This window comes from Clarias gariepinus, chromosome 13, assembly GCF_024256425.1.
Source record: "Clarias gariepinus isolate MV-2021 ecotype Netherlands chromosome 13, CGAR_prim_01v2, whole genome shotgun sequence".
In the NCBI taxonomy this organism is placed as follows: Eukaryota; Metazoa; Chordata; class Actinopteri; order Siluriformes; family Clariidae; genus Clarias; species Clarias gariepinus.
Window position 1 is genome coordinate 31,886,788 of NC_071112.1, and position 23,418 is coordinate 31,910,205.

At 48.7% G+C, this 23,418-nt stretch overlaps 36 non-coding genes across 36 annotated transcripts; all 36 read left to right on the top strand.

Annotated features, from left to right (window-relative positions):
* The first annotated feature begins 220 nt into the window (after window positions 1–220).
* trnae-uuc (transfer RNA glutamic acid (anticodon UUC)) lies at window positions 221–292 on the top strand. Its single transcript has one exon. It is a non-coding gene; the product is annotated as a tRNA-Glu (tRNA).
* Window positions 293–1,289: 997 nt separating this feature from the next.
* On the top strand, window positions 1,290–1,362 carry trnar-acg (transfer RNA arginine (anticodon ACG)). The gene has a single exon. It is a non-coding gene; the product is annotated as a tRNA-Arg (tRNA).
* Window positions 1,363–1,768: 406 nt separating this feature from the next.
* On the top strand, window positions 1,769–1,840 carry trnae-uuc (transfer RNA glutamic acid (anticodon UUC)). Its single transcript has one exon. It is a non-coding gene; the product is annotated as a tRNA-Glu (tRNA).
* An 877-nt stretch (window positions 1,841–2,717) lies between these two features.
* On the top strand, window positions 2,718–2,789 carry trnah-gug (transfer RNA histidin (anticodon GUG)). Its single transcript has one exon. It is a non-coding gene; the product is annotated as a tRNA-His (tRNA).
* A 94-nt stretch (window positions 2,790–2,883) lies between these two features.
* On the top strand, window positions 2,884–2,956 carry trnar-acg (transfer RNA arginine (anticodon ACG)). Its single transcript has one exon. It is a non-coding gene; the product is annotated as a tRNA-Arg (tRNA).
* Window positions 2,957–3,362: 406 nt separating this feature from the next.
* Window positions 3,363–3,434, top strand: trnae-uuc (transfer RNA glutamic acid (anticodon UUC)). Its single transcript has one exon. It is a non-coding gene; the product is annotated as a tRNA-Glu (tRNA).
* Window positions 3,435–4,310: 876 nt separating this feature from the next.
* On the top strand, window positions 4,311–4,382 carry trnah-gug (transfer RNA histidin (anticodon GUG)). Its single transcript has one exon. It is a non-coding gene; the product is annotated as a tRNA-His (tRNA).
* Window positions 4,383–4,476: 94 nt separating this feature from the next.
* trnar-acg (transfer RNA arginine (anticodon ACG)) lies at window positions 4,477–4,549 on the top strand. The gene has a single exon. It is a non-coding gene; the product is annotated as a tRNA-Arg (tRNA).
* A 406-nt stretch (window positions 4,550–4,955) lies between these two features.
* Window positions 4,956–5,027, top strand: trnae-uuc (transfer RNA glutamic acid (anticodon UUC)). The gene has a single exon. It is a non-coding gene; the product is annotated as a tRNA-Glu (tRNA).
* Window positions 5,028–5,903: 876 nt separating this feature from the next.
* trnah-gug (transfer RNA histidin (anticodon GUG)) lies at window positions 5,904–5,975 on the top strand. Its single transcript has one exon. It is a non-coding gene; the product is annotated as a tRNA-His (tRNA).
* A 1,522-nt stretch (window positions 5,976–7,497) lies between these two features.
* Window positions 7,498–7,569, top strand: trnah-gug (transfer RNA histidin (anticodon GUG)). Its single transcript has one exon. It is a non-coding gene; the product is annotated as a tRNA-His (tRNA).
* A 94-nt stretch (window positions 7,570–7,663) lies between these two features.
* trnar-acg (transfer RNA arginine (anticodon ACG)) lies at window positions 7,664–7,736 on the top strand. The gene has a single exon. It is a non-coding gene; the product is annotated as a tRNA-Arg (tRNA).
* Window positions 7,737–8,142: 406 nt separating this feature from the next.
* trnae-uuc (transfer RNA glutamic acid (anticodon UUC)) lies at window positions 8,143–8,214 on the top strand. Its single transcript has one exon. It is a non-coding gene; the product is annotated as a tRNA-Glu (tRNA).
* An 876-nt stretch (window positions 8,215–9,090) lies between these two features.
* Window positions 9,091–9,162, top strand: trnah-gug (transfer RNA histidin (anticodon GUG)). Its single transcript has one exon. It is a non-coding gene; the product is annotated as a tRNA-His (tRNA).
* A 94-nt stretch (window positions 9,163–9,256) lies between these two features.
* trnar-acg (transfer RNA arginine (anticodon ACG)) lies at window positions 9,257–9,329 on the top strand. Its single transcript has one exon. It is a non-coding gene; the product is annotated as a tRNA-Arg (tRNA).
* Window positions 9,330–9,735: 406 nt separating this feature from the next.
* Window positions 9,736–9,807, top strand: trnae-uuc (transfer RNA glutamic acid (anticodon UUC)). The gene has a single exon. It is a non-coding gene; the product is annotated as a tRNA-Glu (tRNA).
* Window positions 9,808–10,684: 877 nt separating this feature from the next.
* Window positions 10,685–10,756, top strand: trnah-gug (transfer RNA histidin (anticodon GUG)). Its single transcript has one exon. It is a non-coding gene; the product is annotated as a tRNA-His (tRNA).
* A 94-nt stretch (window positions 10,757–10,850) lies between these two features.
* trnar-acg (transfer RNA arginine (anticodon ACG)) lies at window positions 10,851–10,923 on the top strand. Its single transcript has one exon. It is a non-coding gene; the product is annotated as a tRNA-Arg (tRNA).
* A 406-nt stretch (window positions 10,924–11,329) lies between these two features.
* Window positions 11,330–11,401, top strand: trnae-uuc (transfer RNA glutamic acid (anticodon UUC)). The gene has a single exon. It is a non-coding gene; the product is annotated as a tRNA-Glu (tRNA).
* Window positions 11,402–12,277: 876 nt separating this feature from the next.
* trnah-gug (transfer RNA histidin (anticodon GUG)) lies at window positions 12,278–12,349 on the top strand. Its single transcript has one exon. It is a non-coding gene; the product is annotated as a tRNA-His (tRNA).
* A 94-nt stretch (window positions 12,350–12,443) lies between these two features.
* On the top strand, window positions 12,444–12,516 carry trnar-acg (transfer RNA arginine (anticodon ACG)). Its single transcript has one exon. It is a non-coding gene; the product is annotated as a tRNA-Arg (tRNA).
* A 406-nt stretch (window positions 12,517–12,922) lies between these two features.
* trnae-uuc (transfer RNA glutamic acid (anticodon UUC)) lies at window positions 12,923–12,994 on the top strand. The gene has a single exon. It is a non-coding gene; the product is annotated as a tRNA-Glu (tRNA).
* Window positions 12,995–14,100: 1,106 nt separating this feature from the next.
* On the top strand, window positions 14,101–14,172 carry trnah-gug (transfer RNA histidin (anticodon GUG)). The gene has a single exon. It is a non-coding gene; the product is annotated as a tRNA-His (tRNA).
* Window positions 14,173–14,266: 94 nt separating this feature from the next.
* trnar-acg (transfer RNA arginine (anticodon ACG)) lies at window positions 14,267–14,339 on the top strand. Its single transcript has one exon. It is a non-coding gene; the product is annotated as a tRNA-Arg (tRNA).
* A 406-nt stretch (window positions 14,340–14,745) lies between these two features.
* On the top strand, window positions 14,746–14,817 carry trnae-uuc (transfer RNA glutamic acid (anticodon UUC)). The gene has a single exon. It is a non-coding gene; the product is annotated as a tRNA-Glu (tRNA).
* A 992-nt stretch (window positions 14,818–15,809) lies between these two features.
* Window positions 15,810–15,882, top strand: trnar-acg (transfer RNA arginine (anticodon ACG)). Its single transcript has one exon. It is a non-coding gene; the product is annotated as a tRNA-Arg (tRNA).
* A 406-nt stretch (window positions 15,883–16,288) lies between these two features.
* trnae-uuc (transfer RNA glutamic acid (anticodon UUC)) lies at window positions 16,289–16,360 on the top strand. Its single transcript has one exon. It is a non-coding gene; the product is annotated as a tRNA-Glu (tRNA).
* An 877-nt stretch (window positions 16,361–17,237) lies between these two features.
* Window positions 17,238–17,309, top strand: trnah-gug (transfer RNA histidin (anticodon GUG)). The gene has a single exon. It is a non-coding gene; the product is annotated as a tRNA-His (tRNA).
* A 1,522-nt stretch (window positions 17,310–18,831) lies between these two features.
* Window positions 18,832–18,903, top strand: trnah-gug (transfer RNA histidin (anticodon GUG)). The gene has a single exon. It is a non-coding gene; the product is annotated as a tRNA-His (tRNA).
* Window positions 18,904–18,997: 94 nt separating this feature from the next.
* On the top strand, window positions 18,998–19,070 carry trnar-acg (transfer RNA arginine (anticodon ACG)). Its single transcript has one exon. It is a non-coding gene; the product is annotated as a tRNA-Arg (tRNA).
* A 406-nt stretch (window positions 19,071–19,476) lies between these two features.
* On the top strand, window positions 19,477–19,548 carry trnae-uuc (transfer RNA glutamic acid (anticodon UUC)). Its single transcript has one exon. It is a non-coding gene; the product is annotated as a tRNA-Glu (tRNA).
* Window positions 19,549–20,659: 1,111 nt separating this feature from the next.
* trnah-gug (transfer RNA histidin (anticodon GUG)) lies at window positions 20,660–20,731 on the top strand. Its single transcript has one exon. It is a non-coding gene; the product is annotated as a tRNA-His (tRNA).
* Window positions 20,732–20,825: 94 nt separating this feature from the next.
* Window positions 20,826–20,898, top strand: trnar-acg (transfer RNA arginine (anticodon ACG)). The gene has a single exon. It is a non-coding gene; the product is annotated as a tRNA-Arg (tRNA).
* A 406-nt stretch (window positions 20,899–21,304) lies between these two features.
* On the top strand, window positions 21,305–21,376 carry trnae-uuc (transfer RNA glutamic acid (anticodon UUC)). The gene has a single exon. It is a non-coding gene; the product is annotated as a tRNA-Glu (tRNA).
* A 997-nt stretch (window positions 21,377–22,373) lies between these two features.
* trnar-acg (transfer RNA arginine (anticodon ACG)) lies at window positions 22,374–22,446 on the top strand. Its single transcript has one exon. It is a non-coding gene; the product is annotated as a tRNA-Arg (tRNA).
* Window positions 22,447–22,852: 406 nt separating this feature from the next.
* Window positions 22,853–22,924, top strand: trnae-uuc (transfer RNA glutamic acid (anticodon UUC)). Its single transcript has one exon. It is a non-coding gene; the product is annotated as a tRNA-Glu (tRNA).
* The last annotated feature ends 494 nt before the right edge of the window (window positions 22,925–23,418 follow it).

The window sequence follows — 23,418 nt, forward strand, 5'->3', positions numbered from 1 at the left end:
ACAACACAACACGGATCCAAAGAGTCTATGTGTGGCTTGAAGCTCGCGTGGCTCTCTTTGATCCCGTGCAATGTTCTTGTCAATACCACTTGTTGACCACAACAGAGCTCAGATTCTTACCAGCGCGACTCAAAACTTTGGCAGCTGCTCACCTGGAAAATTCCTGTGGTCTGCCCAAGGGACGCAACCCTCCCAGGGTGGCGTTTTCCTTCCCCGGTCGTCCCATATGGTCTAGCGGTCAGGATTCCTGGTTTTCACCCAGGCGGCCCGGGTTCAACTCCCGGTATGGGAATGTTGCTTTGTCGTCTCTCCCCATCTAAAATTAACCTGGCTTTTGCGGCTCATTCATGTACCAAATTCCCCTTCAGGCAGAACCAGGTAGCCGACTGCCATGGTGGGCTTCCTCAGGCCGGGTGGTTTGCTGTTGTGCCTTTCCGGAGAACTGAACCATTTATCAGGCTATATTGGGTCTGCGTTCCTGCCGATTTTCCCACACAGCGACCTGCCGGTCCCAAAGAGGAGCTGTTCTCGGGCAAATGCTCAAAGCTAAAAAAATTTCTGCAAGCATCTTAGTTAGCAACAGACAGACGGATAGCGTGTGACAAATTCCCTAACAGAATCTGAAAATGCTCTCCGTAACCGTTGCCATTAGTACGATTCATTGGCCAGATTGCGATGTGAAGAAAATTCAAACAACTTTGTATTGTTTAGTAAAGGTTGTATTAAAGTGTGTTCGTCAGTCGAGACGACCCCATCTGTGCCTTTTTCATTCACTCTGTGTGTGTGGAAAGTGAATTCCAGAGTGGATTTTTACTTCATTCCTTTCCATGATTTTTCCTCCTTAATGAGGCAAACCAAGAAGACATATTAAAGAAATCAATTAGCTCATCTTATAAGTAAAGAGAATTAATGGACTGTTATATTTGAGTCATCTGTCCCACAAAGGACGAAGCATGTTGCAAGACCTTGTGCGAGTTTTGGTGGACGTTTGCATGTAATTAGAACCATTTCCTAGTTTTGAGTGTTGCAAATGCATTGAAGACTACATGGAAAATGAAGTTTTCCCAGTGCACGCGGGACTTCCAGCTGGAAGGATGCCATTGCTTTACCGGAAGTCTGGCGCGCCGTGATCGTATAGTGGTTAGTACTCTGCGTTGTGGCCGCAGCAACCCCGGTTCGAATCCTGGTCACGGCAGTTGGTTTTGCAACTATCGCCTCACTGCAAGGCCTTTCCTCCTGGCCCGTGTTGGCTGAGAAAGCACATGTATGTAGAATGTCACTTCTCCCGTGGGCCAGTGGCGCAATGGATAACGCGTCTGACTACGGATCAGAAGATTCTAGGTTCGACTCCTGGCTGGCTCGGTTTGCTTTTACCCCGGTCCAAAGTTGTGCTCGTGCGACCCACTCCAGCAGCTGCATTTCCGCTGGGATATGGGCTCCCTTAATCCCCGAAAAGCAGGGAATCCTCATGCTATGGTGCCTTTTGTGCTGGCTTGCTACAAAACACCAAGGATCTCATTTCACCACAGCTAGAGGTGTGCCAGCAGCACAACACAACACGGATCCAAAGAGTCTATGTGTGGCTTGAAGCTCGCGTGGCTCTCTTTGATCCCGTGCAATGTTCTTGTCAATACCACTTGTTGACCACAACAGAGCTCAGATTCTTACCAGCGCGACTCAAAACTTTGGCAGCTGCTCACCTGGAAAATTCCTGTGGTCTGCCCAAGGGACGCAACCCTCCCAGGGTGGCGTTTTCCTTCCCCGGTCGTCCCATATGGTCTAGCGGTCAGGATTCCTGGTTTTCACCCAGGTGGCCCGGGTTCAACTCCCGGTATGGGAATGTTGCTTTGTCGTCTCTCCCCATCTAAAATTAACCTGGCTTTTGCGGCTCATTCATGTACCAAATTCCCCTTCAGGCAGAACCAGGTAGCCGACTGCCATGGTGGGCTTCCTCAGGCCGGGTGGTTTGCTGTTGTGCCTTTCCGGAGAACTGAACCATTTATCAGGCTATATTGGGTCTGCGTTCCTGCCGATTTTCCCACACAGCGACCTGCCGGTCCCAAAGAGGAGCTGTTCTCGGGCAAATGCTCAAAGCTAAAAAAATTTCTGCAAGCATCTTAGTTAGCAACAGACAGACGGATAGCGTGTGACAAATTCCCTAACAGAATCTGAAAATGCTCTCCGTAACCGTTGCCATTAGTACGATTCATTGGCCAGATTGCGATGTGAAGAAAATTCAAACAACTTTGTATTGTTTAGTAAAGGTTGTATTAAAGTGTGTTCGTCAGTCGAGACGACCCCATCTGTGCCTTTTTCATTCACTCTGTGTGTGTGGAAAGTGAATTCCAGAGTGGATTTTTACTTCATTCCTTTCCATGATTTTTCCTCCTTAATGAGGCAAACCAAGAAGACATATTAAAGAAATCAATTAGCTCATCTTATAAGTAAAGAGAATTAATGGACTGTAATATTTGAGTCATCTGTCCCACAAAGGACGAAGCATGTTGCAAGACCTTGTGCGAGTTTTGGTGGACGTTTGCATGTAATTAGAACCATTTCCTAGTTTTGAGTGTTGCAAATGCATTGAAGACTACATGGAAAATGAAGTTTCCCCAGTGCACGCGGGCGAAGCGATTTGCCAGTACTTCCCACGGTACATCCAGCAGCGTCTGACTTCCAGCTGGAAGGACGGCATTGCTTTACCGGAAGTCTGGCGCGCCGTGATCGTATAGTGGTTAGTACTCTGCGTTGTGGCCGCAGCAACCCCGGTTCGAATCCGGGTCACGGCAGTTGGTTTTGCAACTATCGCCTCACTGCAAGGCCTTTCCTCCTGGCCCGTGTTGGCTGAGAAAGCACATGTATGTAGAATGTCACTCCTCCCGTGGGCCAGTGGCGCAATGGATAACGCGTCTGACTACGGATCAGAAGATTCTAGGTTCGACTCCTGGCTGGCTCGGTTTGCTTTTACCCCGGTCCAAAGTTGTGCTCGTGCGACCCACTCCAGCAGCTGCATTTCCGCTGGGATATGGGCTCCCTTAATCCCCGAAAAGCAGGGAATCCTCATGCTATGGTGCTTATTGTGCTGGCTTGCTACAAAACACCAAGGATCTCATTTCACCACAGCTAGAGGTGTGCCAGCAGCACAACACAACACGGATCCAAAGAGTCTATGTGTGGCTTGAAGCTCGCGTGGCTCTCTTTGATCCCGTGCAATGTTCTTTTCAATACCACTTGTTGACCACAACAGAGCTCAGATTCTTACCAGCGCGACTCAAAACTTTGGCAGCTGCTCACCTGGAAAATTCCTGTGGGCTGCCCAAGGGACGCAACCCTCCCAGGGTGGCGTTTTCCTTCCCCGGTCGTCCCATATGGTCTAGCGGTCAGGATTCCTGGTTTTCACCCAGGCGGCCCGGGTTCAACTCCCGGTATGGGAATGTTGCTTTGTCGTCTCTCCCATCTAAAATTAACCTGGCTTTTGCGGCTCATTCATGTACCAAATTCCCCTTCAGGCAGAACCAGGTAGCCAACTGCCATGGTGGGCTTCCTCAGGCCGGGTGGTTTGCTGTTGTGCCTTTCCGGAGAACTGAACCATTTATCAGGCTATATTGGGTCTGCGTTCCTGCCGATTTTCCCACACAGCGACCTGCCGGTCCCAAAGAGGAGCTGTTCTCGGGCAAATGCTCAAAGCTAAAAAAATTTCTGCAAGCATCTTAGTTAGCAACAGACAGACGGATAGCGTGTGACAAATTCCCTAACAGAATCTGAAAATGCTCTCCGTAACCATTGCCATTAGTACGATTCATTGGCCAGATTGCGATGTGAAGAAAATTCAAACAACTTTGTATTGTTTAGTAAAGGTTGTATTAAAGTGTGTTCGTCAGTCGAGACGACCCCATCTGTGCCTTTTTCATTCACTCTGTGTGTGTGGAAAGTGAATTCCAGAGTGGATTTTTACTTCATTCCTTTCCATTATTTTTCCTCCTTAATTAGGCAAACCAAAAAGACATATTAAAGAAATCAATTAGCTCATCTTATAAGTAAAGAGAATTAATGGACTGTAATATTTGAGTCATCTGTCCCACAAAGGACGAAGCATGTTGCAAGACCTTGTGCGAGTTTTGGTGGACGTTTGCATGTAATTAGAACCATTTCCTAGTTTTGAGTGTTGCAAATGCATTGAAGACTACATGGAAAATGAAGTTTTCCCAGTGCACGCGGGCGAAGCGATTTGCCAGTACTTCCCACGGTACATCCAGCAGCGTCTGACTTCCAGCTGAAAGGATGCCATTGCTTTACCGGAAGTCTGGCGCGCCGTGATCGTATAGTGGTTAGTACTCTGCGTTGTGGCCGCAGCAACCCCGGTTCGAATCCGGGTCACGGCAGTTGGTTTTGCAACTATCGCCTCACTGCAAGGCCTTTCCTCCTGGCCTGTGTTGGCTGAGAAAGCACATGTATGTAGAATGTCACTCCTCCTGTGGGCCAGTGGCGCAATGGATAACGCGTCTGACTACGGATCAGAAGATTCTAGGTTCGACTCCTGGCTGGCTCGGTTTGCTTTTACACCGGTCCAAAGTTGTGCTCGTGCGACCCACTCCAGCAGCTGCATTTCCGCTGGGATATGGGCTCCCTTAATCCCCGAAAAGCAGGAAATCCTCATGCTATGGTGCTTATTGTGCTGGCTTGCTACAAAACACCAAGGATCTCATTTCACCACAGCTAGAGGTGTGCCAGCAGCACAACACAACACGGATCCAAAGAGTCTATGTGTGGCTTGAAGCTCGCGTGGCTCTCTTTGATCCCGTGCAATGTTCTTTTCAATACCACTTGTTGACCACAACAGAGCTCAGATTCTTACCAGCGCGACTCAAAACTTTGGCAGCTGCTCACCTGGAAAATTCCTGTGGGCTGCCCAAGGGACGCAACCCTCCCAGGGTGGCGTTTTCCTTCCCCGGTCGTCCCATATGGTCTAGCGGTCAGGATTCCTGGTTTTCACCCAGGCGGCCCGGGTTCAACTCCCGGTATGGGAATGTTGCTTTGTCGTCTCTCCCATCTAAAATTAACCTGGCTTTTGCGGCTCATTCATGTACCAAATTCCCCTTCAGGCAGAACCAGGTAGCCGACTGCCATGGTGGGCTTCCTCAGGCCGGGTGGTTTGCTGTTGTGCCTTTCCGGAGAACTGAACCATTTATCAGGCTATATTGGGTCTGCGTTCCTGCCGATTTTCCCACACAGCGACCTGCCGGTCCCAAAGAGGAGCTGTTCTCGGGCAAATGCTCAAAGCTAAAAAAATTTCTGCAAGCATCTTAGTTAGCAACAGACAGACGGATAGCGTGTGACAAATTCCCTAACAGAATCTGAAAATGCTCTCCGTAACCGTTGCCATTAGTACGATTCATTGGCCAGATTGCGATGTGAAGAAAATTCAAACAACTTTGTATTGTTTAGTAAAGGTTGTATTAAAGTGTGTTCGTCAGTCGAGACGACCCCATCTGTGCCTTTTTCATTCACTCTGTGTGTGTGGAAAGTGAATTCCAGAGTGGATTTTTACTTCATTCCTTTCCATGATTTTTCCTCCTTAATGAGGCAAACCAAGAAGACATATTAAAGAAATCAATTAGCTCATCTTATAAGTAAAGAGAATTAATGGACTGTAATATTTGAGTCATCTGTCCCACAAAGGACGAAGCATGTTGCAAGACCTTGTGCGAGTTTTGGTGGACGTTTGCATGTAATTAGAACCATTTCCTAGTTTTGAGTGTTGCAAATGCATTGAAGACTACATGGAAAATGAAGTTTTCCCAGTGCACGCGGGCGAAGCGATTTGCCAGTACTTCCCACGGTACATCCAGCAGCGTCTGACTTTCAGCTGAAAGGATGCCATTGCTTTACCGGAAGTCTGGCGCGCCGTGATCGTATAGTGGTTAGTACTCTGCGTTGTGGCCGCAGCAACCCCGGTTCGAATCCGGGTCACGGCAGTTGGTTTTGCAACTATCGCCTCACTGCAAGGCCTTTCCTCCTGGCCCGTGTTGGCTGAGAAAGCACATGTATGTAGAATGTCACTCCTCCCGTGGGCCAGTGGCGCAATGGATAACGCGTCTGACTACGGGTCAGAAGATACTAGGTTCGACTCCTGGCTGGCTCGGTTTGCTTTTACCCCGGTCCAAAGTTGTGCTCGTGCGACCCACTCCAGCAGCTGCATTTCCGCTGGGATATGGGCTCCCTTAATCCCCGAAAAGCAGGGAATTCTCATGCTATGGTGCTTATTGTGCTGGCTTGCTACAAAACACCAAGGATCTCATTTCACCACAGCTAGAGGTGTGCCAGCAGCACAACACAACACGGATCCAAAGAGTCTATGTGTGGCTTGAAGCTCGCGTGGCTCTCTTTGATCCCGTGCAATGTTCTTGTCAATACCACTTGTTGACCACAACAGAGCTCAGATTCTTACCAGCGCAAATCAAAACTTTGGCAGCTGCTCACCTGGAAAATTCCTGTGGTCTGCCCAAGGGACGCAACCCTCCCAGGGTGGCGTTTTCCTTCCCTGGGTCGTCCCATATGGTCTAGCGGTCAGGATTCCTGGTTTTCACCCAGGCGGGCCGGGTTAACTCCCGGTATGGGAATGTTGCTTTGTCGTCTCTCCCCATCTAAAATTAACCTGGCTTTTGCGGCTCATTCATGTACCAAATTCCCCTTCAGGCAGAACCAGGTAGGCGACTGCCATGGTGGGCTTCCTCAGGCCGGGTGGTTTGCTGTTGTGCCTTTCCGGAGAACTGAACCATTTATCAGGCTATATTGGGTCTGCGTTCCTGCCGATTTTCCCACACAGCGACCTGCCGGTCCCAAAGAGGAGCTGTTCTCGGGCAAATGCTCAAAGCTAAAAAGATTTCTGCAAGCATCTTAGTTAGCAACAGACAGACGGATAGCGTGTGACAAATTCCCTAACAGAATCTGAAAATGCTCTCCGTAACCGTTGCCATTAGTACGATTCATTGGCCAGATTGCGATGTGAAGAAAATTCAAACAACTTTGTATTGTTTAGTAAAGGTTGTATTAAAGTGTGTTCGTCAGTCGAGACGACCCCATCTGTGCCTTTTTCATTCACTCTGTGTGTGTGGAAAGTGAATTCCAGAGTGGATTTTTACTTCATTCCTTTCCATGATTTTTCCTCCTTAATGAGGCAAACCAAGAAGACATATTAAAGAAATCAATTAGCTCATCTTATAAGTAAAGAGAATTAATGGACTGTAATATTTGAGTCATCTGTCCCACAAAGGACGAAGCATGTTGCAAGACCTTGTGCGAGTTTTGGTAGACGTTTGCATGTAATTAGAACCATTTCCTAGTTTTGATTGTTGCAAATGCATTGAAGACTACATGGAAAATGAAGTTTTCCCAGTGCACGCGGGCGAAGCGATTTGCCAGTACTTCCCACGGTACATCCAGCAGCGTCTGACTTCCAGCTGGAAGGATGCCATTGCTTTACCCGAAGTCTGGCGCGCCGTGATCGTATAGTGGTTAGTACTCTGCGTTGTGGTCGCAGCAACCCCGGTTCGAATCCGGGTCACGGCAGTTGGTTTTGCAACTATCGCCTCACTGCAAGGCCTTTCCTCCTGGCCCGTGTTGGCTGAGAAAGCACATGTATGTAGAATGTCACTCCTCCCGTGGGCCAGTGGCGCAATGGATAACGCGTCTGACTACGGATCAGAAGATTCTAGGTTCGACTCCTGGCTGGCTCGGTTTGCTTTTACCCCGGTCCAAAGTTGTGCTCGTGCGACCCACTCCAGCAGCTGCATTTCCGCTGGGATATGGGCTCCCTTAATCCCCGAAAAGCAGGGAATCCTCATGCTATGGTGCTTATTGTGCTGGCTTGCTACAAAACACCAAGGATCTCATTTCACCACAGCTAGAGGTGTGCCAGCAGCACAACACAACACGGATCCAAAGAGTCTATGTGTGGCTTGAAGCTCACGTGGCTCTCTTTGATCCCGTGCAATGTTCTTTTCAATACCACTTGTTGACCACAACAGAGCTCAGATTCTTACCAGCGCGACTCAAAACTTTGGCAGCTGCTCACCTGGAAAATTCCTGTGGGCTGCCCAAGGGACGCAACCCTCCCAGGGTGGCGTTTTCCTTCCCCGGTCGTCCCATATGGTCTAGCGGTCAGGATTCCTGGTTTTCACCCAGGCGGCCCGGGTTCAACTCCCGGTATGGGAATGTTGCTTTGTCGTCTCTCCCATCTAAAATTAACCTGGCTTTTGCGGCTCATTCATGTACCAAATTCCCCTTCAGGCAGAACCAGGTAGCCGACTGCCATGGTGGGCTTCCTCAGGCCGGGTGGTTTGCTGTTGTGCCTTTCCGGAGAACTGAACCATTTATCAGGCTATATTGGGTCTGCGTTCCTGCCGATTTTCCCACACAGCGACCTGCCGGTCCCAAAGAGGAGCTGTTCTCGGGCAAATGCTCAAAGCTAAAAAAATTTCTGCAAGCATCTTAGTTAGCAACAGACAGACGGATAGCGTGTGACAAATTCCCTAACAGAATCTGAAAATGCTCTCCGTAACCGTTGCCATTAGTACGATTCATTGGCCAGATTGCGATGTGAAGAAAATTCAAACAACTTTGTATTGTTTAGTAAAGGTTGTATTAAAGTGTGTTCGTCAGTCGAGACGACCCCATCTGTGCCTTTTTCATTCACTCTGTGTGTGTGGAAAGTGAATTCCAGAGTGGATTTTTACTTCCATCCTTTCCATGATTTTTCCTCCTTAATGAGGCAAACCAAGAAGACATATTAAAGAAATCAATTAGCTCATCTTATAAGTAAAGAGAATTAATGGACTGTAATATTTGAGTCATCTGTCCCACAAAGGACGAAGCATGTTGCAAGACCTTGTGCGAGTTTTGGTGGACGTTTGCATGTAATTAGAACCATTTCCTAGTTTTGAGTGTTGCAAATGCATTGAAGACTACATGGAAAATGAAGTTTTCCCAGTGCACGCGGGCGAAGCGATTTGCCAGTACTTCCCACGGTACATCCAGCAGCGTCTGACTTCCAGCTGAAAGGATGCCATTGCTTTACCGGAAGTCTGGCGCGCCGTGATCGCATAGTGGTTAGTACTCTGCGTTGTGGCCGCAGCAACCCCGGTTCGAATCCGGGTCACGGCAGTTGGTTTTGCAACTATCGCCTCACTGCAAGGCCTTTCCTCCTGGCCCGTGTTGGCTGAGAAAGCACATGTATGTAGAATGTCACTCCTCCCGTGGGCCAGTGGCGCAATGGATAACGCGTCTGACTACGGATCAGAAGATTCTAGGTTCGACTCCTGGCTGGCTCGGTTTGCTTTTACCCCGGTCCAAAGTTGTGCTCGTGCGACCCACTCCAGCAGCTGCATTTCCGCTGGGATATGGGCTCCCTTAATCCCCGAAAAGCAGGGAATCCTCATGCTATGGTGCTTAATGTGCTGGCTTGCTACAAAACACCAAGGATTTTATTTCACCACAGCTAGAGGTGTGCCAGCAGCACAACACAACACGGATCCAAAGAGTCTATGTGTGGCTTGAAGCTCGCGTGGCTCTCTTTGATCCCGTGCAATGTTCTTTTCAATACCACTTGTTGACCACAACAGAGCTCAGATTCTTACCAGCGCGACTCAAAACTTTGGCAGCTGCTCACCTGGAAAATTCCTGTGGGCTGCCCAAGGGACGCAACCCTCCCAGGGTGGCGTTTTCCTTCCCCGGTCGTCCCATATGGTCTAGCGGTCAGGATTCCTGGTTTTCACCCAGGCGGCCCGGGTTCAACTCCCGGTATGGGAATGTTGCTTTGTCGTCTCTCCCCATCTAAAATTAACCTGGCTTTTGCGGCTCATTCATGTACCAAATTCCCCTTCAGGCAGAACCAGGTAGGCGACTGCCATGGTGGGCTTCCTCAGGCCGGGTGGTTTGCTGTTGTGCCTTTCCGGAGAACTGAACCATTTATCAGGCTATATTGGGTCTGCGTTCCTGCCGATTTTCCCACACAGCGACCTGCCGGTCCCAAAGAGGAGCTGTTCTCGGGCAAATGCTCAAAGCTAAAAAAATTTCTGCAAGCATCTTAGTTAGCAACAGACAGACGGATAGCGTGTGACAAATTCCCTAACAGAATCTGAAAATGCTCTCCGTAACCGTTGCCATTAGTACGATTCATTGGCCAGATTGCGATGTGAAGAAAATTCAAACAACTTTGTATTGTTTAGTAAAGGTTGTATTAAAGTGTGTTCGTCAGTCGAGACGACCCCATCTGTGCCTTTTTCATTCACTCTGTGTGTGTGGAAAGTGAATTCCAGAGTGGATTTTTACTTCATTCCTTTCCATGATTTTTCCTCCTTAATGAGGCAAACCAAGAAGACATATTAAAGAAATCAATTAGCTCATCTTATAAGTAAAGAGAATTAATGGACTGTAATATTTGAGTCATCTGTCCCACAAAGGACGAAGCATGTTGCAAGACCTTGTGCGAGTTTTGGTAGACGTTTGCATGTAATTAGAACCATTTCCTAGTTTTGATTGTTGCAAATGCATTGAAGACTACATGGAAAATGAAGTTTTCCCAGTGCACGCGGGCGAAGCGATTTGCCAGTACTTCCCACGGTACATCCAGCAGCGTCTGACTTCCAGCTGGAAGGATGCCATTGCTTTACCCGAAGTCTGGCGCGCCGTGATCGTATAGTGGTTAGTACTCTGCGTTGTGGCCGCAGCAACCCCGGTTCGAATCCGGGTCACGGCAGTTGGTTTTGCAACTATCGCCTCACTGCAAGGCCTTTCCTCCTGGCCCGTGTTGGCTGAGAAAGCACATGTATGTAGAATGTCACTCCTCCCGTGGGCCAGTGGCGCAATGGATAACGCGTCTGACTACGGATCAGAAGATTCTAGGTTCGACTCCTGGCTGGCTCGGTTTGCTTTTACCCCGGTCCAAAGTTGTGCTCGTGCGACCCACTCCAGCAGCTGCATTTCCGCTGGGATATGGGCTCCCTTAATCCCCGAAAAGCAGGGAATCCTCATGCTATGGTGCTTATTGTGCTGGCTTGCTACAAAACACCAAGGATCTCATTTCACCACAGCTAGAGGTGTGCCAGCAGCACAACACAACACGGATCCAAAGAGTCTATGTGTGGCTTGAAGCTCACGTGGCTCTCTTTGATCCCGTGCAATGTTCTTTTCAATACCACTTGTTGACCACAACAGAGCTCAGATTCTTACCAGCGCGACTCAAAACTTTGGCAGCTGCTCACCTGGAAAATTCCTGTGGGCTGCCCAAGGGACGCAACCCTCCCAGGGTGGCGTTTTCCTTCCCCGGTCGTCCCATATGGTCTAGCGGTCAGGATTCCTGGTTTTCACCCAGGCGGCCCGGGTTCAACTCCCGGTATGGGAATGTTGCTTTGTCGTCTCTCCCATCTAAAATTAACCTGGCTTTTGCGGCTCATTCATGTACCAAATTCCCCTTCAGGCAGAACCAGGTAGCCGACTGCCATGGTGGGCTTCCTCAGGCCGGGTGGTTTGCTGTTGTGCCTTTCCGGAGAACTGAACCATTTATCAGGCTATATTGGGTCTGCGTTCCTGCCGATTTTCCCACACAGCGACCTGCCGGTCCCAAAGAGGAGCTGTTCTCGGGCAAATGCTCAAAGCTAAAAAAATTTCTGCAAGCATCTTAGTTAGCAACAGACAGACGGATAGCGTGTGACAAATTCCCTAACAGAATCTGAAAATGCTCTCCGTAACCGTTGCCATTAGTACGATTCATTGGCCAGATTGCGATGTGAAGAAAATTCAAACAACTTTGTATTGTTTAGTAAAGGTTGTATTAAAGTGTGTTCGTCAGTCGAGACGACCCCATCTGTGCCTTTTTCATTCACTCTGTGTGTGTGGAAAGTGAATTCCAGAGTGGATTTTTACTTCCATCCTTTCCATGATTTTTCCTCCTTAATGAGGCAAACCAAGAAGACATATTAAAGAAATCAATTAGCTCATCTTATAAGTAAAGAGAATTAATGGACTGTAATATTTGAGTCATCTGTCCCACAAAGGACGAAGCATGTTGCAAGACCTTGTGCGAGTTTTGGTGGACGTTTGCATGTAATTAGAACCATTTCCTAGTTTTGAGTGTTGCAAATGCATTGAAGACTACATGGAAAATGAAGTTTCCCCAGTGCACGCGGGCGAAGCGATTTGCCAGTACTTCCCACGGTACATCCAGCAGCGTCTGACTTCCAGCTGAAAGGATGCCATTGCTTTACCGGAAGTCTGGCGCGCCGTGATCGCATAGTGGTTAGTACTCTGCGTTGTGGCCGCAGCAACCCCGGTTCGAATCCGGGTCACGGCAGTTGGTTTTGCAACTATCGCCTCACTGCAAGGCCTTTCCTCCTGGCCCGTGTTGGCTGAGAAAGCACATGTATGTAGAATGTCACTCCTCCCGTGGGCCAGTGGCGCAATGGATAACGCGTCTGACTACGGATCAGAAGATTCTAGGTTCGACTCCTGGCTGGCTCGGTTTGCTTTTACCCCGGTCCAAAGTTGTGCTCGTGCGACCCACTCCAGCAGCTGCATTTCCGCTGGGATATGGGCTCCCTTAATCCCCGAAAAGCAGGGAATCCTCATGCTATGGTGCTTAATGTGCTGGCTTGCTACAAAACACCAAGGATTTTATTTCACCACAGCTAGAGGTGTGCCAGCAGCACAACACAACACGGATCCAAAGAGTCTATGTGTGGCTTGAAGCTCGCGTGGCTCTCTTTGATCCCGTGCAATGTTCTTTTCAATACCACTTGTTGACCACAACAGAGCTCAGATTCTTACCAGCGCGACTCAAAACTTTGGCAGCTGCTCACCTGGAAAATTCCTGTGGGCTGCCCAAGGGACGCAACCCTCCCAGGGTGGCGTTTTCCTTCCCCGGTCGTCCCATATGGTCTAGCGGTCAGGATTCCTGGTTTTCACCCAGGCGGCCCGGGTTCAACTCCCGGTATGGGAATGTTGCTTTGTCGTCTCTCCCCATCTAAAATTAACCTGGCTTTTGCGGCTCATTCATGTACCAAATTCCCCTTCAGGCAGAACCAGGTAGGCGACTGCCATGGTGGGCTTCCTCAGGCCGGGTGGTTTGCTGTTGTGCCTTTCCGGAGAACTGAACCATTTATCAGGCTATATTGGGTCTGCGTTCCTGACGATTTTCCCACACAGCGACCTGCCGGTCCCAAAGAGGAGCTGTTCTCGGGCAAATGCTCAAAGCTAAAAAGATTTCTGCAAGCATCTTAGTTAGCAACAGACAGACGGATAGCGTGTGACAAATTCCCTAACAGAATCTGAAAATGCTCTCCGTAACCGTTGCCATTAGTACGATTCATTGGCCAGATTGCGATGTGAAGAAAATTCAAACAACTTTGTATTGTTTAGTAAAGGTTGTATTAAAGTGTGTTCGTCAGTCGAGACGACCCCATCTGTGCCTTTTTCATTCACTCTGTGTGTGTGGAAAGTGAATTCCAGAGTGGATTTTTACTTCATTCCTTTCCATGATTTTTCCTCCTTAATGAGGCAAACCAAGAAGACATATTAAAGAAATCAATTAGCTCATCTTATAAGTAAAGAGAATTAATGGACTGTAATATTTGAGTCATCTGTCCCACAAAGGACGAAGCATGTTGCAAGACCTTGTGCGAGTTTTGGTAGACGTTTGCATGTAATTAGAACCATTTCCTAGTTTTAATTGTTGCAAATGCATTGAAGACTACATGGAAAATGAAGTTTGCAGGGGTAGCTCAGTGGTTAAGGCATTGGACTACGGTTCGGAAGATCCCCGGTTCAAACCCCACAACCACCAAGATCCCCGGTTCAAACCCCACAACCACCAAGTTGCCACTGTTGGGCCTTTGAGCAAGGCCCTTAACCCTCAACTGCTCAGATGTATAATGAGATAAAAATGTAAGTCGCTCTGGATAAGAGCGTCTGCCAAATGCTTAAATGTAAATGTAAGTTTTCCCAGTGCACGCGGGCGAAGCGATTTGCCAGTACTTCCCACGGTACATCCAGCAGCGTCTGACTTCCAGCTGGAAGGATGCCATTGCTTTACCGGAAGTCTGGCGCGCCGTGATCGTATAGTGGTTAGTACTCTGCGTTGTGGCCGCAGCAACCCCGGTTCGAATCCGGGTCACGGCAGTTGGTTTTGCAACTATCGCCTCACTGCAAGGCCTTTCCTCCTGGCCCGTGTTGGCTGAGAAAGCACATGTATGTAGAATGTCACTCCTCCCGTGGGCCAGTGGCGCAATGGATAACGCGTCTGACTACGGATCAGAAGATTCTAGGTTCGACTCCTGGCTGGCTCGGTTTGCTTTTACCCCGGTCCAAAGTTGTGCTCGTGCGACCCACTCCAGCAGCTGCATTTCCGCTGGGATATGGGCTCCCTTAATCCCCGAAAAGCAGGGAATCCTCATGCTATGGTGCTTATTGTGCTGGCTTGCTACAAAACACCAAGGATCTCATTTCACCACAGCTAGAGGTGTGCCAGCAGCACAAGACAACACGGATCCAAAGAGTCTATGTGTGGCTTGAAGCTCGCGTGGCTCTCTTTGATCCCGTGCAATGTTCTTGTCAATACCACTTGTTGACCACAACAGAGCTCAGATTCTTACCAGCGCGACTCAAAACTTTGGCAGCTGCTCACCTGGAAAATTCCTGTGGTCTGCCCAAGGGACGCAACCCTCCCAGGGTGGCGTTTTCCTTCCCCGGTCGTCCCATATGGTCTAGCGGTCAGGATTCCTGGTTTTCACCCAGGCGGCCCGGGTTCAACTCCCGGTATGGGAATGTTGCTTTGTCGTCTCTCCCCATCTAAAATTAACCTGGCTTTTGCGGCTCATTCATGTACCAAATTCCCCTTCAGGCAGAACCAGGTAGCCGACTGCCATGGTGGGCTTCCTCAGGCCGGGTGGTTTGCTGTTGTGCCTTTCCGGAGAACTGAACCATTTATCAGGCTATATTGGGTCTGCGTTCCTGCCGATTTTCCCACACAGCGACCTGCCGGTCCCAAAGAGGAGCTGTTCTCGGGCAAATGCTCAAAGCTAAAAAAATTTCTGCAAGCATCTTAGTTAGCAACAGACAGACGGATAGCGTGTGACAAATTCCCTAACAGAATCTGAAAATGCTCTCCGTAACCGTTGCCATTAGTACGATTCATTGGCCAGATTGCGATGTGAAGAAAATTCAAACAACTTTGTATTGTTTAGTAAAGGTTGTATTAAAGTGTGTTCGTCAGTCGAGACGACCCCATCTGTGCCTTTTTCATTCACTCTGTGTGTGTGGAAAGTGAATTCCAGAGTGGATTTTTACTTCCATCCATGATTTTTCCTCCTTAATGAGGCAAACCAAGAAGACATATTAAAGAAATCAATTAGCTCATCTTATAAGTAAAGAGAATTAATGGACTGTAATATTTGAGTCATCTGTCCCACAAAGGACGAAGCATGTTGCAAGACCTTGTGCGAGTTTTGGTGGACGTTTGCATGTAATTAGAACCATTTCCTAGTTTTGAGTGTTGCAAATGCATTGAAGACTACATGGAAAATGAAGTTTTCCCAGTGCACGCGGGACTTCCAGCTGGAAGGATGCCATTGCTTTACCGGAAGTCTGGCGCGCCGTGATCGTATAGTGGTTAGTACTCTGCGTTGTGGCCGCAGCAACCCCGGTTCGAATCCTGGTCACGGCAGTTGGTTTTGCAACTATCGCCTCACTGCAAGGCCTTTCCTCCTGGCCCGTGTTGGCTGAGAAAGCACATGTATGTAGAATGTCACTTCTCCCGTGGGCCAGTGGCGCAATGGATAACGCGTCTGACTACGGATCAGAAGATTCTAGGTTCGACTCCTGGCTGGCTCGGTTTGCTTTTACCCCGGTCCAAAGTTGTGCTCGTGCGACCCACTCCAGCAGCTGCATTTCCGCTGGGATATGGGCTCCCTTAATCCCCGAAAAGCAGGGAATCCTCATGCTATGGTGCCTTTTGTGCTGGCTTGCTACAAAACACCAAGGATCTCATTTCACCACAGCTAGAGGTGTGCCAGCAGCACAACACAACACGGATCCAAAGAGTCTATGTGTGGCTTGAAGCTCGCGTGGCTCTCTTTGATCCCGTGCAATGTTCTTGTCAATACCACTTGTTGACCACAACAGAGCTCAGATTCTTACCAGCGCGACTCAAAACTTTGGCAGCTGCTCACCTGGAAAATTCCTGTGGGCTGCCCAAGGGACGCAACCCTCCCAGGGTGGCGTTTTCCTTCCCCGGTCGTCCCATATGGTCTAGCGGTCAGGATTCCTGGTTTTCACCCAGGTGGCCCGGGTTCAACTCCCGGTATGGGAATGTTGCTTTGTCGTCTCTCCCCATCTAAAATTAACCTGGCTTTTGCGGCTCATTCATGTACCAAATTCCCCTTCAGGCAGAACCAGGTAGCCGACTGCCATGGTGGGCTTCCTCAGGCCGGGTGGTTTGCTGTTGTGCCTTTCCGGAGAACTGAACCATTTATCAGGCTATATTGGGTCTGCGTTCCTGCCGATTTTCCCACACAGCGACCTGCCGGTCCCAAAGAGGAGCTGTTCTCGGGCAAATGCTCAAAGCTAAAAAAATTTCTGCAAGCATCTTAGTTAGCAACAGACAGACGGATAGCGTGTGACAAATTCCCTAACAGAATCTGAAAATGCTCTCCGTAACCGTTGCCATTAGTACGATTCATTGGCCAGATTGCGATGTGAAGAAAATTCAAACAACTTTGTATTGTTTAGTAAAGGTTGTATTAAAGTGTGTTCGTCAGTCGAGACGACCCCATCTGTGCCTTTTTCATTCACTCTGTGTGTGTGGAAAGTGAATTCCAGAGTGGATTTTTACTTCATTCCTTTCCATTATTTTTCCTCCTTAATTAGGCAAACCAAAAAGACATATTAAAGAAATCAATTAGCTCATCTTATAAGTAAAGAGAATTAATGGACTGTAATATTTGAGTCATCTGTCCCACAAAGGACGAAGCATGTTGCAAGACCTTGTGCGAGTTTTGGTGGACGTTTGCATGTAATTAGAACCATTTCCTAGTTTTGAGTGTTGCAAATGCATTGAAGACTACATGGAAAATGAAGTTTTCCCAGTGCACGCGGGCGAAGCGATTTGCCAGTACTTCCCACGGTACATCCAGCAGCGTCTGACTTCCAGCTGAAAGGATGCCATTGCTTTACCGGAAGTATGGTGCGCCGTGATCGTATAGTGGTTAGTACTCTGCGTTGTGGCCGCAGCAACCCCGGTTCGAATCCGGGTCACGGCAGTTGGTTTTGCAACTATCGCCTCACTGCAAGGCCTTTCCTCCTGGCCCGTGTTGGCTGAGAAAGCACATGTATGTAGAATGTCACTCCTCCCGTGGGCCAGTGGCGCAATGGATAACGCGTCTGACTACGGGTCAGAAGATACTAGGTTCGACTCCTGGCTGGCTCGGTTTGCTTTTACCCCGGTCCAAAGTTGTGCTCGTGCGACCCACTCCAGCAGCTGCATTTCCGCTGGGATATGGGCTCCCTTAATCCCCGAAAAGCAGGGAATTCTCATGCTATGGTGCTTATTGTGCTGGCTTGCTACAAAACACCAAGGATCTCATTTCACCACAGCTAGAGGTGTGCCAGCAGCACAACACAACACGGATCCAAAGAGTCTATGTGTGGCTTGAAGCTCGCGTGGCTCTCTTTGATCCCGTGCAATGTTCTTGTCAATACCACTTGTTGACCACAACAGAGCTCAGATTCTTACCAGCGCAAATCAAAACTTTGGCAGCTGCTCACCTGGAAAATTCCTGTGGTCTGCCCAAGGGACGCAACCCTCCCAGGGTGGCGTTTTCCTTCCCTGGGTCGTCCCATATGGTCTAGCGGTCAGGATTCCTGGTTTTCACCCAGGCGGGCCGGGTTAACTCCCGGTATGGGAATGTTGCTTTGTCGTCTCTCCCCATCTAAAATTAACCTGGCTTTTGCGGCTCATTCATGTACCCAATTCCCCTTCAGGCAGAACCAGGTAGGCGACTGCCATGGTGGGCTTCCTCAGGCCGGGTGGTTTGCTGTTGTGCCTTTCCGGAGAACTGAACCATTTATCAGGCTATATTGGGTCTGCGTTCCTGCCGATTTTCCCACACAGCGACCTGCCGGTCCCAAAGAGGAGCTGTTCTCGGGCAAATGCTCAAAGCTAAAAAAATTTCTGCAAGCATCTTAGTTAGCAACAGACAGACGGATAGCGTGTGACAAATTCCCTAACAGAATCTGAAAATGCTCTCCGTAACCGTTGCCATTAGTACGATTCATTGGCCAGATTGCGATGTGAAGAAAATTCAAACAACTTTGTATTGTTTAGTAAAGGTTGTATTAAAGTGTGTTCGTCAGTCGAGACGACCCCATCTGTGCCTTTTTCATTCACTCTGTGTGTGTGGAAAGTGAATTCCAGAGTGGATTTTTACTTCATTCCTTTCCATTATTTTTCCTCCTTAATTAGGCAAACCAAAAAGACATATTAAAGAAATCAATTAGCTCATCTTATAAGTAAAGAGAATTAATGGACTGTAATATTTGAGTCATCTGTCCCACAAAGGACGAAGCATGTTGCAAGACCTTGTGCGAGTTTTGGTAGACGTTTGCATGTAATTAGAACCATTTCCTAGTTTTGATTGTTGCAAATGCATTGAAGACTACATGGAAAATGAAGTTTTCCCAGTGCACGCGGGCGAAGCGATTTGCCAGTACTTCCCACGGTACATCCAGCAGCGTCTGACTTCCAGCTGGAAGGATGCCATTGCTTTACCCGAAGTCTGGCGCGCCGTGATCGTATAGTGGTTAGTACTCTGCGTTGTGGCCGCAGCAACCCCGGTTCGAATCCGGGTCACGGCAGTTGGTTTTGCAACTATCGCCTCACTGCAAGGCCTTTCCTCCTGGCCCGTGTTGGCTGAGAAAGCACATGTATGTAGAATGTCACTCCTCCCGTGGGCCAGTGGCGCAATGGATAACGCGTCTGACTACGGATCAGAAGATTCTAGGTTCGACTCCTGGCTGGCTCGGTTTGCTTTTACCCCGGTCCAAAGTTGTGCTCGTGCGACCCACTCCAGCAGCTGCATTTCCGCTGGGATATGGGCTCCCTTAATCCCCGAAAAGCAGGGAATCCTCATGCTATGATGCTTATTGTGCTGGCTTGCTACAAAACACCAAGGATCTCATTTCACCACAGCTAGAGGTGTGCCAGCAGCACAACACAACACGGATCCAAAGAGTCTATGTGTGGCTTGAAGCTCGCGTGGCTCTCTTTGATCCCGTGCAATGTTCTTTTCAATACCACTTGTTGACCACAACAGAGCTCAGATTCTTACCAGCGCGACTCAAAACTTTGGCAGCTGCTCACCTGGAAAATTCCTGTGGGCTGCCCAAGGGACGCAACCCTCCCAGGGTGGCGTTTTCTTTCCCCGGTCGTCCCATATGGTCTAGCGGTCAGGATTCCTGGTTTTCACCCAGGCGGCCCGGGTTCAACTCCCGGTATGGGAATGTTGCTTTGTCGTCTCTCCCATCTAAAATTAACCTGGCTTTTGCGGCTCATTCATGTACCAAATTCCCCTTCAGGCAGAACCAGGTAGCCGACTGCCATGGTGGGCTTCCTCAGGCCGGGTGGTTTGCTGTTGTGCCTTTCCGGAGAACTGAACCATTTATCAGGCTATATTGGGTCTGCGTTCCTGACGATTTTCCCACACAGCGACCTGCCGGTCCCAAAGAGGAGCTGTTCTCGGGCAAATGCTCAAAGCTAAAAAGATTTCTGCAAGCATCTTAGTTAGCAACAGACAGACGGATAGCGTGTGACAAATTCCCTAACAGAATCTGAAAATGCTCTCCGTAACCGTTGCCATTAGTACGATTCATTGGCCAGATTGCGATGTGAAGAAAATTCAAACAACATTGTATTGTTTAGTAAAGGTTGTATTAAAGTTTGTTCGTCAGTCGAGACGACCCCATCTGTGCCTTTTTCATTCACTCTGTGTGTGTGGAAAGTGAATTCCAGAGTGGATTTTTACTTCATTCCTTTCCATTATTTTTCCTCCTTAATTAGGCAAACCAAAAAGACATATTAAAGAAATCAATTAGCTCATCTTATAAGTAAAGAGAATTAATGGACTGTAATATTTGAGTCATCTGTCCCACAAAGGACGAAGCATGTTGCAAGACCTTGTGCGAGTTTTGGTAGACGTTTGCATGTAATTAGAACCATTTCCTAGTTTTGATTGTTGCAAATGCATTGAAGACTACATGGAAAATGAAGTTTGCAGGGGTAGCTCAGTGGTTAAGGCATTGGACTACGGTTCGGAAGATCCCCGGTTCAAACCCCACAACCACCAAGATCCCCGGTTCAAACCCCACAACCACCAAGTTGCCACTGTTGGGCCCTTGAGCAAGGCCCTTAACCCTCAACTGCTCAGATGTATAATGAGATAAAAATGTAAGTCGCTCTGGATAAGAGCGTCTGCCAAATGCTTAAATGTAAATGTAAAAGTAAGTTTTCCCAGTGCACGCGGGCGAAGCGATTTGCCAGTACTTCCCACGGTACATCCAGCAGCGTCTGACTTCCAGCTGGAAGAATGCCATTGCTTTACCGGAAGTCTGGCGCGCCGTGATCGTATAGTGGTTAGTACTCTGCGTTGTGGCCGCAGCAACCCCGGTTCGAATCCGGGTCACGGCAGTTGGTTTTGCAACTATCGCCTCACTGCAAGGCCTTTCCTCCTGGCCCGTGTTGGCTGAGAAAGCACATGTATGTAGAATGTCACTCCTCCCGTGGGCCAGTGGCGCAATGGATAACGCGTCTGACTACGGATCAGAAGATTCTAGGTTCGACTCCTGGCTGGCTCGGTTTGCTTTTACCCCGGTCCAAAGTTGTGCTCGTGCGACCCACTCCAGCAGCTGCATTTCCGCTGGGATATGGGCTCCCTTAATCCCCGAAAAGCAGGGAATCCTCATGCTATGGTGCTTATTGTGCTGGCTTGCTACAAAACACCAAGGATCTCATTTCACCACAGCTAGAGGTGTGCCAGCAGCACAACACAACACGGATCCAAAGAGTCTATGTGTGGCTTGAAGCTCGCGTGGCTCTCTTTGATCCCGTGCAATGTTCTTGTCAATACCACTTGTTGACCACAACAGAGCTCAGATTCTTACCAGCGCGACTCAAAACTTTGGCAGCTGCTCACCTGGAAAATTCCTGTGGTCTGCCCAAGGGACGCAACCCTCCCAGGGTGGCGTTTTCCTTCCCCGGTCGTCCCATATGGTCTAGCGGTGAGGATTCCTGGTTTTCACCCAGGCGGCCCGGGTTCAACTCCCGGTATGGGAATGTTGCTTTGTCGTCTCTCCCCATCTAAAATTAACCTGGCTTTTGCGGCTCATTCATGTACCAAATTCCCCTTCAGGCAGAACCAGGTAGCCGACTGCCATGGTGGGCTTCCTCAGGCCGGGTGGTTTGCTGTTGTGCCTTTCCGGAGAACTGAACCATTTATCAGGCTATATTGGGTCTGCGTTCCTGACGATTTTCCCACACAGCGACCTGCCGGTCCCAAAGAGGAGCTGTTCTCGGGCAAATGCTCAAAGCTAAAAAGATTTCTGCAAGCATCTTAGTTAGCAACAGACAGACGGATAGCGTGTGACAAATTCCCTAACAGAATCTGAAAATGCTCTCCGTAACCGTTGCCATTAGTACGATTCATTGGCCAGATTGCGATGTGAAGAAAATTCAAACAACATTGTATTGTTTAGTAAAGGTTGTATTAAAGTTTGTTCGTCAGTCGAGACGACCCCATCTGTGCCTTTTTCATTCACTCTGTGTGTGTGGAAAGTGAATTCCAGAGTGGATTTTTACTTCATTCCTTTCCATTATTTTTCCTCCTTAATTAGGCAAACCAAAAAGACATATTAAAGAAATCAATTAGCTCATCTTATAAGTAAAGAGAATTAATGGACTGTAATATTTGAGTCATCTGTCCCACAAAGGACGAAGCATGTTGCAAGACCTTGTGCGAGTTTTGGTGGACGTTTGCATGTAATTAGAACCATTTCCTAGTTTTGAGTGTTGCAAATGCATTGAAGACTACATGGAAAATGAAGTTTTCCCAGTGCACGCGGGACTTCCAGCTGGAAGGATGCCATTGCTTTACCGGAAGTCTGGCGCGCCGTGATCGTATAGTGGTTAGTATTCTGCGTTGTGGCCGCAGCAACCCCGGTTCGAATCCTGGTCACGGCAGTTGGTTTTGCAACTATCGCCTCACTGCAAGGCCTTTCCTCCTGGCCCGTGTTGGCTGAGAAAGCACATGTATGTAGAATATCACTTCTCCCGTGGGCCAGTGGCGCAATGGATAACGCGTCTGACTACGGATCAGAAGATTCTAGGTTCGACTCCTGGCTGGCTCGGTTTGCTTTTACCCCGGTCCAAAGTTGTGCTCGTGCGACCCACTCCAGCAGCTGCATTTCCGCTGGGATATGGGCTCCCTTAATCCCCGAAAAGCAGGGAATCCTCATGCTATGGTGCCTTTTGTGCTGGCTTGCTACAAAACACCAAGGATCTCATTTCACCACAGCTAGAGGTGTGCCAGCAGCACAACACAACACGGATCCAAAGAGTCTATGTGTGGCTTGAAGCTCGCGTGGCTCTCTTTGATCCCGTGCAATGTTCTTGTCAATACCACTTGTTGACCACAACAGAGCTCAGATTCTTACCAGCGCGACTCAAAACTTTGGCAGCTGCTCACCTGGAAAATTCCTGTGGTCTGCCCAAGGGACGCAACCCTCCCAGGGTGGCGTTTTCCTTCCCCGGTCGTCCCATATGGTCTAGCGGTCAGGATTCCTGGTTTTCACCCAGGTGGCCCGGGTTCAACTCCCGGTATGGGAATGTTGCTTTGTCGTCTCTCCCCATCTAAAATTAACCTGGCTTTTGCGGCTCATTCATGTACCAAATTCCCCTTCAGGCAGAACCAGGTAGCCGACTGCCATGGTGGGCTTCCTCAGGCCGGGTGGTTTGCTGTTGTGCCTTTCCGGAGAACTGAACCATTTATCAGGCTATATTGGGTCTGCGTTCCTGCCGATTTTCCCACACAGCGACCTGCCGGTCCCAAAGAGGAGCTGTTCTCGGGCAAATGCTCAAAGCTAAAAAAATTTCTGCAAGCATCTTAGTTAGCAACAGACAGACGGATAGCGTGTGACAAATTCCCTAACAGAATCTGAAAATGCTCTCCGTAACCGTTGCCATTAGTACGATTCATTGGCCAGATTGCGATGTGAAGAAAATTCAAACAACATTGTATTGTTTAGTAAAGGTTGTATTAAAGTTTGTTCGTCAGTCGAGACGACCCCATCTGTGCCTTTTTCATTCACTCTGTGTGTGTG